The following is a 12,306-nucleotide window of genomic DNA, read 5'->3' on the forward strand; positions in this document are numbered from 1 at the left end:
ACTGTATGCTTAAAAATAGCTAGAATGATAAATTTATGTGTATTTTACCACAATTAAAAAAAAAAAAAAGAATTACCTGGAGAGTCTGGTAAAACAGATTGCTGGGCCCCACCACCAGAAGTACTGGTTCAACAGCTCTGAACTGGGGCCTAGAATTCAACTTTCTTACAAGCTCTCAGGTGATGCTGATGTTGCCTATCCCTGGACCATACTTTGAACAGCACTGCCCTGGCAGAAAACAGGTTCACAATAGTTAAGGAATTTGGGTCATCGAATGATCTTATGTAACTGGGAAGAGAAAGAAAGAAACTTTCTTAAGCCAATATCAGCATAGCGCATGCCTCGTTGTCACAGCAGCTTGGCTCCTGTCCTCCTTCAGTTGGTACTCAGTGGTCATTTGTTGGATGATTAAGTAGGCGAACCATTGCATGTATGGTGGTAAAAATTACTGATTGGTCTGGGATGTTTGGTTCTTCTGGTCTGCTTTATTCTATCCCTAGGGTTGATCCAAGGGGCATCCTACTCACTGTGAGGACTAGAGAGTTGGACCATAAAGCAGGCTGAACACTGAAGAATTGATGCTTTCAAACTGTGGTGTTGGAGAAGACTCTTGAGAGTCCCTTGGACGGCAAGGAGATCCAACCAGTCAATCATAAAGGAAATCAGTTCTGAATATTCATTGGAAGAACTGATGCTGAAACTGAATCTCCAGTACTTTGGCCACCTGACGCGAAGCGCAGACTCATTGGAAAAGACCCTGATGCTGGGAAAGATTGAAGGCAGGAGGAGAAGGGGATGACAGAGGATGATTGGATGGCAGAGATGGGGACAACAGAGATGGTTGGATGGCATCACCGACTCAATGGACAATGAGTCTGAGCAAACTCCGGGAGATGGTGAAGGACAGGGAAGCCTGGTGTGCTGCAGTCTGTGGGGTTGCAAAGAGTTGGGCATGACTGAACAACAACAAAAGAGTCCAATAACTGGGATGTGGGCAATTGCAGCAGTGATGCTCTGCAGGGAGGTCTGCTGCTCCCCAGAGCCAGGCCCTCAGCTCAGAGAGCTGCTGCGACTTCACATGCAGGTCCTCTGTGCAGGCCTGGATGGCTCCAGCTCCCTACGCCTCCAGCCGCAACTGTTTACCAACCATTCTCATACAGAGTTAAAGAATGGATTATCTCGCAGGGAATGCTGGGCACACAGGCTTGCTGAGAGAGCTGGATTCCAAGTTCAGGAGATGAAAAGCCAGATGGGCAGCATTAGACAAGGGAGGTGCTCTCATGGTGGGAAGGAATGCTGGTGGTGACCACTTCCTTCTCTTTATCCTGCATCGGAGTTAAGTGCTGGCCTTGCGCGAATCTCACACAGAGACCTGGACCTCAGTAATTCCAAAACACACACCCTTTTCAGAAATTTGTCATTTCATCATTTCTTAACCAAATGACTCCAACCGCAGAAAGCCACAAATTTTCCATTGGGACTTATTCCACTGCTCCCTTTTGGTGGGTATATTCTTTCCTGCTTCCTTTAAAAACCCCATTCATTATATGAAGTATAGGTTTTTTGAAACTGCTTTTAAAGTGAACTGGTTATTAAATATCCATATCTTGTCTTCCAGTCTTTCTCACTCCACTTTATAGATTTGAGAACTGAAACACAGAACAGTCTATGGCTTAGAAAAGCTAAGTTCCCTTTTTATTTGGCCCATGGACCATAATCTGAACTTTGAAGTCTAAAGATATAGGATTACCCACCCTCTTCCCCACCCTCAGTATAGCCAGACCCTGATGTAAAAAGCCAGGAACCTCGCTCCACAAGTGTGGGCAATCCAAGACTTCCAGTTTCTGGTTGCAATTGAAGGCCAGGAAATTTGGAGAACAGGATGGAATTGTTTCTTGTACAGGCAAACAATTTGTAATCATTAAGAAGTACGAAGCTAATGAAAAGCAATTCATCCAATGGCAAGCGTTGCCATAAATTTCATTCCTAAAGGGAACACATGATACAGGCATGATTCTTGATTTCAGATAAAGAGAAAAATGTGGAGCTATTATTAAATACAAAGTAAAACAACATAAAAAAAAAGCCAGATGATAGAAGGAATGCAAGCAGGAGCCCCGGGGCGGAGGGAGGGGAGAGCTCAGTGAGGGTGGGATGTGTGAAGGGAGAGAGGGCCCTGAGGTGGAGCTGTGCCAAGTGGAACCCATCTCCAGGCTGGCGAGGCCAAGGGGCAAGGACAGAGCCCATCCTCCCCCAGGAAGCCCGAGCGGGGCCTCTGCGGGCTCCGGCTGAGCCACTCACCCTCCCCACCCCGCCGCCCCCTGCCACAGGGAGTCACGTGGGGCCCTCCCCGTATGAAGCAAGAAATAAAGAATGACTCCTCATTTCCTGGAACACTTGAGACCACAGGGGAGTTGGCAGAAGCAGGCAAAGTTTCAGATTTTTGGTAGCATAGGAGCGGAGGTGGGGGAAGAAGGCACCCAAGCTACCTAGGTCTCTCTCCCCAGGGAGACATCTGGCAAATATACCTGTGAGGGCTTTTGAGGTAGCCTGCAGTTGAAAAAAAATCAGCCAGGGATACTGCAGGTTCTACTCAGATCCAGAGGACCAGGTAGAGATTTCTGCCTTTGAAATATCGATACATCCTTTGCCCTTCGAAGTCCACTTAAGGGTACCTTGAATGAATGAATACCTAGTATAATGACAAGATCTTCCCAACCACTAAGAAAAAGTGTCTTTCCTTTTTGCCACCACAGATGCCTGAAATTCCTTTCATAAGGGACTTACAATCTCTATGAACTCATTAGAGATAAAAAAATTTTAAAGCAAATACCACCAAGAAACAGAGCATACTGAAGACATTCATTCATAAGGAAAAGGTAAGCAGCAAATGGAGCCACAGGCTTCCCAGATGACGCTAGTGGTAAAGAACCCACCTGCCAGGGCAGGAGACATGAGATGTAGGTTTGATCCCTGAGCTAGGAAGAGCCCCTGGAGGACGGCAGCCCACTCCAGTATTTTTGCCTGGAGGATCCCATGGACAGAGGACCCTGGCAGGCTACAGTCCATGGGAGTCGCAAAGAGTCAGACACAACTGAAGCAATAGCACACATGTAACCACTTTGACAGAGGAAAAGGGGTGCTAAAACAAAGGAGGGCTTCCCTGGTAGCTCAGATGGTAAAGAATCCTCCTGCAATGTGGGAGGCCTGGGTTCAATCCCTAGGTTGGGAAGATCCCCTGGAGGAGAGCATGGCAACCCACTCCAGTGTTCTTACCTGGAGAATCCCCATGGACAGAGGAGCCTGGTGGGCTATGGTCCATGGGGTCACGAAGAGTGGGACACGACCAAGCGACTAAGCGCACACAAAGCAGAGGAGGGACTGAGGACTTCACTGGTGGTCCAGCGCTAAGACTCCACCTTCCAGTCCAGGGGTGTGGCGTTGATGTCTAGTCAGGGAGCTATATTTCCAAATGAAAGTGAAAGTCAGTCATGTCACTCTCGACCTCGTAAACTATACAGTCCATGGAATTCTCCAGGCCAGAATACTGGAGTGGGTAGCCTTTCCCTTTTCCAGGGGAATCTTCCCAACCCAGGGATTGAACCCAGGTCTTCTGCATTGCAGGTGGATTATTTACCAGCTGAGCCATGAGGGAAGCCCAAGAATACTGAAGTGGGTAGCCTATCTCTTCTCCAGGGGATCTTCCCGACCCAGGGATCGAACCCAGGTCTCTCGAATTGCTGGTGGATTCTTTACCAGCTGAGCAACCAGGTAAGCCCTACAATCCCAAATGCCTCTCAGCCAAAAAACCCAGAACATAAACGATAGAGGCAATATCGTAATAAATTCAATAATGACCTGAAAAATGGTCCACATCAAAAAAAAAAAAAAACAGAGGAAGGACTTATGTTGAAGAAAGACCTGGAAAACAAAGTTACTGACTAGCTGATTACACTCAGTGTTGACCTTGTTTATCTTCAGCTCCTGGGGAGAGAACTGGGTGTGACGATATCTGTGTCTCATGGGTCTGTTGGCAATAGATAGTCTTGTGTATGCTTTATGGAGATTTCGGTGCTTTCTTTCTTTTTTTTTTTTTTTAATAATTTTTGGCTGTACTGGATCTTTGTTGCTCCGTGGACTTCTCTCTAGTTGTGGGAAGTGGGGACTACAGTCTTGTCTCGGTGCTCAGGGTTCTCACTGTGGCGGCTTCTCTTGTTGCAGAGCGCAGGCTCTAGGGCGTGTGGACTTCAGTAGTCGTGACTTGTAGGCTCAGTAGTTGTGGCCCACCAGCCCAGGTGCTCCGAGGCACATGGGATCTTCCTGGATCAGGGATCGAGCCCAAGTCTCCTACACTGGCAGGCAGATTCTTCACCATTAAGCCACCAGGGAAGTTCTGGTACTTCCTTTCTTAATGCTTTTTAAAAAAGCATTATTTGAGCATTCTATAGTATCATGGTTGGGGATATCTGTATATGACACAGTTTTTGGTACAACCTAGTGAGATGCAGAGGACCTGGGCACTGCGACCCCAAGATTTGGATTCTATCCCAGGCTCTGCCACCCACTAGCTGAGAGACCTGTGGCCACTTGTGTCATCTTGGGTGCTTAATTGCCTTGGGCAGCACTTTTGATCGTGGTTCCCTTCTTTCTCAGTTGGGACACTTTGAAAGCAGAGCTGCCCCATTGGAAGTGCAGGAAGGCCTCAAAACTCTGCCCACTCTCTCCCCCTTTCTCCCATGGCTTGTGTGGCACCTCATCCAAACCTTGGGACAGTTTCAGCTGCACTGGCTCAAATGATGGCTAAACTCTCTTTGAGTTCATCCAAAGGTAGCTTCCGCTAGAAGAACATCACAGACAGGCTTTGAGACTCAGCAGTTTGGATTTAGAGCAAGGCACGTGCTTCATGAGCCTTGTTCTGCTGAGGAATTGTGCATGGGGGCCAGAGGATATATATCTCTATCATTGTCTCCATACATAGATCTCAGGGCTCCAGTGTCCCATTTGTTGGCAGTAAGCATTTCTTGAACACTTTCCTTTTGGGAAAGTAAGTTATTAACCAGTAGAGAGAATAAGAAGTCACATAAAAAATGAGAAGCAGTGAAACTGGTTCTTTACCTCTTCATGAAAATCAGTGCCACATCACATACGGGAGAGAAGCTCTGCAGATCCTTAGACGCTGGAGAACAGTGAGAAAAAATTGTATTTGAACAAAACTATTCCTGCAAAGAGATGTAAAGGAGATCAAATCAGGGAAAACTCAAACAGGGAGACTCAGTACTTGAGGACTGGGTGTGATGAGGACCTGGGTGGGAAATGACTGCTCTCCCCTCTGAGAGCAGCTCCAGGCCATAGGAAAAACTTGTTCTGGGACCTGGAGACCTAGGGTCTGGCACTAGGTTTGCTCTCAGCTTGTCAGTAAGAGTCTCTAGAATGAGAGGTTAGGGCTTGAGCATCTGTGAGGCCCACGTTGATCCATAAAGTCTAGGATGCTCTCCTTCAGCAGCCTTTGTGACCGAGAGGGGCCGAAAATCACTAGGCATGTTTCCCTGTGTTCTCTGCATATATTTTAATGGGTCCCCAGGTTCTTCGAGACATTTGCATGTTGATGGTTGAGACATTAGAGCAATCCGCAATGGCCAAAAGCACAACCTTGTGTAATAGCAACGAGCACTTGTGTGGAACTTATTCTGCTCAGGCCCTTCTTAACTGCTTTATACACATTAGTGAACGAAGTAGGTGCTATCATCATTCTTGTTTTATAAATAAGGAAACACAGGCACAGAGTGGTTAAGCAAGTGGCTCAAGGTCACACAGCTACAAGTGGTAGAGCTGGGCTTCACACCTAGGCAGTGTAGCTCTGGAGCCCACGTGTTAAACCACTCTATCTTGGTTATAAAACAATAATAATAGCACTGGCATATAATACCATATATGGGAACTTCTGGCCATTCTGAACATGGAGAGCTTTGAGGCCATGTGTCAAGGAGGCAGGTGGGAGTGGGGTGTCAGGGTACCTCAGAGGCTGCTAAGGGGCTGTGGAGGATCACAGCTACTGTATACATGTATTGCTACCACTGTATCTGTTTCTCTCTAAAAATTAACAGCAACAAAGAGACATGGTCTTTTGCAACTTTGGAAAGAAACTAGCAGCTGTAGGAATCTGGAAATAATATCTCCTTAATTCAAAGAACTGAAGCATTGGTTTAAAAGGGGTTGACTTTAAAGCTGGTATGTGAGTTTACTGGGGCCACTGGCAGGGATGTTAACAATTTATGGAATGCATTTTTGGAAAGGATTAGGGGATAAAACATGTGTCTTACAAACCCAGAGTTAGGAATACAGCTCTAAGGGGTGAGCATTAAATATCAGGCTTTCAGTATGCATAGTTTTTAAGGGACTTGCTTTGCCTTCCCTCTTCTTTCTTTTTCAGATCTTACCCAAAGGATCAAATTCAGGCCATGCCGGATGTGTCCAAATCACTTCCATCTGACGCCCAGGACGGCCCAGGAGGCCTGGCCTTGGGAAGCAACCCCCAGTGAGTGCTGTTTGTGAAGCGACTAAGATAGAACCCTGTCAGTCGTTCCGGCTCAGCCTGGTCCCAGGCCCGCCAGCACTGTCTTGCTGGTATTCCTCTGTCAGCCGAGTTTTAGAAATAGGCTGCTGTTTACATTCTGGCCATGAATTGAAATAAGAAAAAAGAAGCCCTTCTTTTTATTCTAATTCCCTCTCCCCTTCCCCCTCCCCACTGTACAAATGACATGCTTCCCACAGAGGAGAGTGGATGTATGACAGATGGGTAAACTGAGGCATGAAGAAGTTGACTGATGTGACCTGACTCTGCTTGGCTGCTGTAGAACAAAGAAAGGCACACAGATCTCTCAGCCCAGAGGAAAACCTCTGGCTGCAAAGAGAGTGTTCAGTCAAAAGGAAAACACCAGGCTTTTAAAAGAATCCCTTTGTTGCTATTTCTGGGAATGGTGCTTGGAGCCCACCTGCCGGTCCCAGATTTTCACAACTCCCCAAAACACAGAGAACCTTTTAGTTCTGTTTTCACCTCCTCAATGACTAAAAGGATCGGACAAAATACACCTGGCAGAAAGGATTTCCAGCTGTTCCTGCAGGCAGCGGTGATTGCGTCGAGGTGGAGGTTGGGCACACTAGTGTTTACCAGGGAGGCGGTGTCTAAACTGAATGAGACGAGCAGAGGGGCAGGCAGACCCCAGCAACAGGCCAGACGTGCACGCAACCTCTGCTTCTGCTGGGAGAGAATCTGATGGGGAAGCTTGCTCTATTGCAGATAGTGGTCCTAGCCCAGGAAGGGCCTGTAGTTCCATGCTTCCAAACCCTACATCCAGCCTTCTGGGTTGTTTTTCTTTTTAAAGATTGTAGTTTTAAAAAACACTTTTATTTATTTCCTTATTTTGGCTGCCCTGTGTTTCACTGCTGCATGCAGGCTTTCTCTAGTTGTGAGCAGTGACTACTCTCTGTTGTGGTGCACAGGCTTCTCATTGCGGTGGCTTCTCTTGTTGCAGAGCACAGGCTCTAGGCAAGAGCTTCAGGAGTTGCAGTGAGCAGGCTCAGTAGTTATGGCACATGGGCTTGGTTTCTCTATAGAATGGGAATCTCCCCGGACCAGGGATTGAACCCACGTCCCCTGCATTGGCAGGTGGATTCTTATCCACTACGTCACCAGAGAAGTCCTACTGTATTTTTTAAGACCAGTTTCAGGTTCACAAAAAAATTGAAAGGAAGGTACAGAGCTTTTCCATATATATATTCCTGCCCCTACACATGTATAGTCTTCCCCAGGATCAATATTACTCACCAAAGTGATACATTGGTTGTCAAGGATGAACCCACATCGACACATCATAATCATCCAAAGTCCATAGTTTACCTTAGGGTTCACTCTTAGAGTTGTACACGTTCTATAGATTTGGTCAAATGTATAATGATATACATCCATCAGTAGTATATCCTAAGGAGTATTTTCATTGCCCTAAAGATCCTCTGTGTTCTGTCTATTCGTCCTTCCTTACCCTCCGAAACCCCTGGCAACCACTGATCTTTTTACTATCTCCATAGTTTTGTCTTTTCCAGAATTTCATAGAGTATGTAGACTTTTGGAATCACAATATGTGGCCTTTTCAGATTGGCTTCTTTCACAGTAATATGCATTTAACTTATCTACAGGCCCTTCCATAGCTTGACAGCTCATTTCTTCTCAGTGTTAAACAATATTAAGGTGCCTGGATGTACCACAGTTCATTTATCCATTCACATGCTAAAGGATATCTTGGTTGTTTCTAAGCTTTGGCAATTATAAACAAAGCTACTATAAATATCCCCGTGCAGGTTTTCGTGTGGACGTAAGTTTTCAGCTATTTTAAGTAAGCATCAAGGAGTGCGATTGCTGGATCATAAGGCAGGAGTATATTTAGTTTAGTAAGAAGCTGCTAAACTGTTGTACATAGTTGTGTACCCCACTGGTACGTTCCCACCAATAATATGTGAGAGTTCTTATACAGGGTGTGGAGCATGTTTTCACGTGTTTATTTTCCATCTATGTATCTTGGAGAAGGAAATAGCAACCCACTCCAGCATTCTTGCCTGGAAAATTCCATGGACAGAGGAGCCTGGTGGGCTACAGCCCAGGGGGTCTCAAAGAGTCAGGCATGACTGAGCTCACACACACACACACACACACACACACATGTATCTTTGGTTAGGTGTCTGTGAAGATCTGTGGCCCATTTTTAAATCAGGTTGGTTGCTTATTGTTGATTTTGAAGATTTCTTTGTATTTTTGTATAACAGTCATTTATCAGATATGTCTTTTGAGAATATTTTCTCCCAATCTGTGGCTTGCCTTCTATTTCTCTTGACATTGGATTTCACAGACCAGAACTTTTTAAATAAAGTCCAGGTTATCAATTATTTTTTCATGAATTGTGCCCTTGATGTTGTGTCTATAAATGTATTACCATGCCCAGTATCGTATAGGTGTTCTCCCATGTTATCTTCCAATAGTTTTACAGTTTTGTATTTTAAATCAGGTCTGTGATCCATTTTGAATTAATTTTGTGAAGGGATATAATGTATGTGTCTAGACGCATTTTTTTTTTTTTTTGCATATAGATGTCCGATTTTTCCAGGACCACCTGTTGAAGAGACTGTCTTTGCTCCATTGTATTGCCTTTGCTTCTTTGTCAGTGATCAGTTAACTGTATTTAAAGGGATATATTTCTGGGCTTTCTATTCTATTCCATTGAGCTCTGTGTATATTCTTCCACCAATGCCATCCTGTCTTGATTAGTGTAACTTTAAAGTGTCTTAAAGTCAGGCAGCATCAGCCTCCCACTTCTTTCTTCTATCTCATATTGTGTTGCCTGTTCTAGGTCACTTACTGCTCCATGTAAACTTTAAAATTGGTTGGTTGATATCCATAAGATAATTGCTGGAATTTTGATTGGTATTGCATTGAGTCTATAGATTTAGTTGGGAGGAACTGACATCTTGATGATATAAAGTTTTCCTACCCATGAACATGGAGTTCATTTCCTTCATTTTTAAGGATGTTTGAAAAGGAATGATGAGAGAAGACCTCTTTGCCTGGTACCTGATTTTAGTGGGAAAGCTCCAATTTTCTCACCAATAAGTATTAATATAGTATAATGTTAGCTGTAAGAGTTTTGCAGATAGTTTCTAGCAAGTTGAGAAAGTTCCCTTCTATTCCCATTTTACTGAGAGGTCTTTTTGAATTGTGTTCAAAAATATTTAATGACTATATAGGAACATGGAAATATAAATGGTTAGCTGGGAAAATATTTATAATACATAAAACAGTCCAAGAATTAAAATACTAACAAGATAACCCAAAGGAGGATTTTAAAAGTTTTTTTCACTATAGTTGATTTACAATAAGTTTCAGGTGTACAATATAGTGATTCAAAATTTTTAAATATTATACTCCATTTATACTTATTATTAAAAATTGACTATATTCTGTGTGCTGCACATTACTGAGAGTTTTTGTCATGGGTGAGTGTTAGGTTCTGCCAATTTCTTTTTCTGCATCTATTGATTTGATTGCATGATTTTTTTTCTTTTTTAGTTTGTTGATGTGATGGATTTTTTAATATAAAATTTTAGTTGCATGAAAAATGTTATTTTAAAGAATAATATGTTTCAACATCTAAGTTACTGTTCTTGCTCCATAAATCAAGACTTTACAGAGAGACCTCTAGATTTTGTGTCACACACAGCATTCTGCTCCATACTGGTTACATTCCGCTCTCTAGAAATCGAATCAATCGCATCAGTAAGCGTTTATGAGCACCATCTGTGTGCAAAAGACAGTGCCTGACATCAAGGAAAATGCCAAGTGGCTTACCCCTACTGTAACATTTAAACTTTCCACTTTGAAATCATTTTAGAAGTTCCAGAGGAGTTGCAAAATTAGTACTTAAGGTTGCCATCATGCTTCATCCTGTTTTCCCCAATGATAACAGTACACATAGCCATCATACATTGTCAAAACTGGGAAACAACCTCTAGTTTTATGGATGAAAATATGGAAGCTTGGGAAGGCTGGACTTGCCGCAGAGGCACATGGTGAGGGAGGTAATCCAGTGTCCCCCACAGGCACACCTCACACCTCACAGGGGCAGGTATACAGTAGTCAGGAATATCAAAGTTTGCTTGAGTCCAGCTTCTGGCACTGATGAGCTGGGTGACTTTGGACAAGTTTGTTAAGCTCTCTAAGCATCAGTTTTCTCTACTAGTGCCTACCTTGAGGGATTATTCTGGAGACTAAGAGGAAGTATATACCAAATGTTACATACAATGTCTGACCTATAACAAGGATCTACGCTTTTTGGAGGCTTCCTCTGTTTCTGGCACTGTTGCAGGTACTCTGGATGTTCAACTGTGTGATTCTTAGAACAACTCTAGAACACTTCAGCATCATTTTACACACGAGGAAAGTGAGGCACAAAGATGTCACAGACCTAGTGAGGGACAGCGCTGGGACTCAGAGTTAGGCATTCTGGGTTGAGGGCTGTTGATTCAACATCCCGTGGCCAAGACTTAAGGAGCAGAACTGCCACAGTTGCTGTTCCAGCGCCCTGCCTCTCACCTAGACCCACTGGCTAGCTGGGATGGCTTCTCTAGGCCATCTCACTGGTGCCACCTGTGTGTGAACTTGAGGACAGGCACTTAGCATTTGGCCACCATAAGCTAGTGGTTAATAAGCTACTGGGCTGACTTCACAAAGCTCTGGGGCCTTGAAGGAGCTCAGCAGCCATCCAGTCAGGATTCCTGCCTTTCCATCACCATTTTCTCCACCTCTTAGGTCCCCTATGTCTCAAAAGATTTTTCTATCAAAATCTTATATTTGTTAATTAGTTGAGCTATATTTCCATTTTTTAAAAAAAATTAAACAAAGATAATTACAATGAACAAATAGAGATATTGAGCAACAAGGGATAATCAATGTCATCACATTTGTTTAAGAGAATTCTGGGTAAAAACAAACAAACTTTGATATTTTAATGGGCTTATGCAGGCTTAGCCGGCAGTGTGACTTCTAAAAATACTGAAAACAACTTAAAGATTCCTAAGGGATTAGGAATCCCAAAGACCTAATCCAGTCCCAAAAGACTCTAAAGATTCCAGAAAATCCCTTACAAAATATAAATATGCTTTGTTATATGTGCTTTATGTTGGCCTAAATCCCCATTTCCATATCTTAATCTCATTCTACCTTACAGTTTGATATTTACATGGGAATCTCTAGAATTTAAAGATATCCAATTGCATTAAAATATTTCTATGCACATATGGTACCCAGGTGCATAATAAATGTAGAAATCATTATTTCAGAGCTAGTGGCATGTAGTTTCTTTTCTGGTCATGCAATCTGCCTACCTTTCCACACATTTTCAGCCATTTTCCCTCTCCTATTCAGCTTTTTGCCCACTTTCCATATTCCTTTTTTTGCAATTAAGTCTGAGGTCTAAACAAGGACTGTGTTATTAGGGTTACCCACAGAAACAGAACCAATATTTTATATGTGTGTATGTGTATGTGTGTGTGTGTATAGAAAAAGAGAGAGACAGACAGAAGACAGGAGGAGAGATAGAGAGACAGAGAGCAAGAGAAACAGAGAGAGAGATAGAGACAGACACACAGAGGGAAATGGAGACAGAGAGAGGCAGAGAGTTTTATTTTAAGAAGTGAACTTACATGATTGTTGGGGCTGGCAAGTCCAAACTTTGCAGAACAGGCTGGCAGCCTGGAAATTCC

Source organism: Bos mutus, chromosome 4 (genome assembly GCF_027580195.1).
Source record: "Bos mutus isolate GX-2022 chromosome 4, NWIPB_WYAK_1.1, whole genome shotgun sequence".
Lineage (NCBI taxonomy): Eukaryota > Metazoa > Chordata > Mammalia > Artiodactyla > Bovidae > Bos > Bos mutus.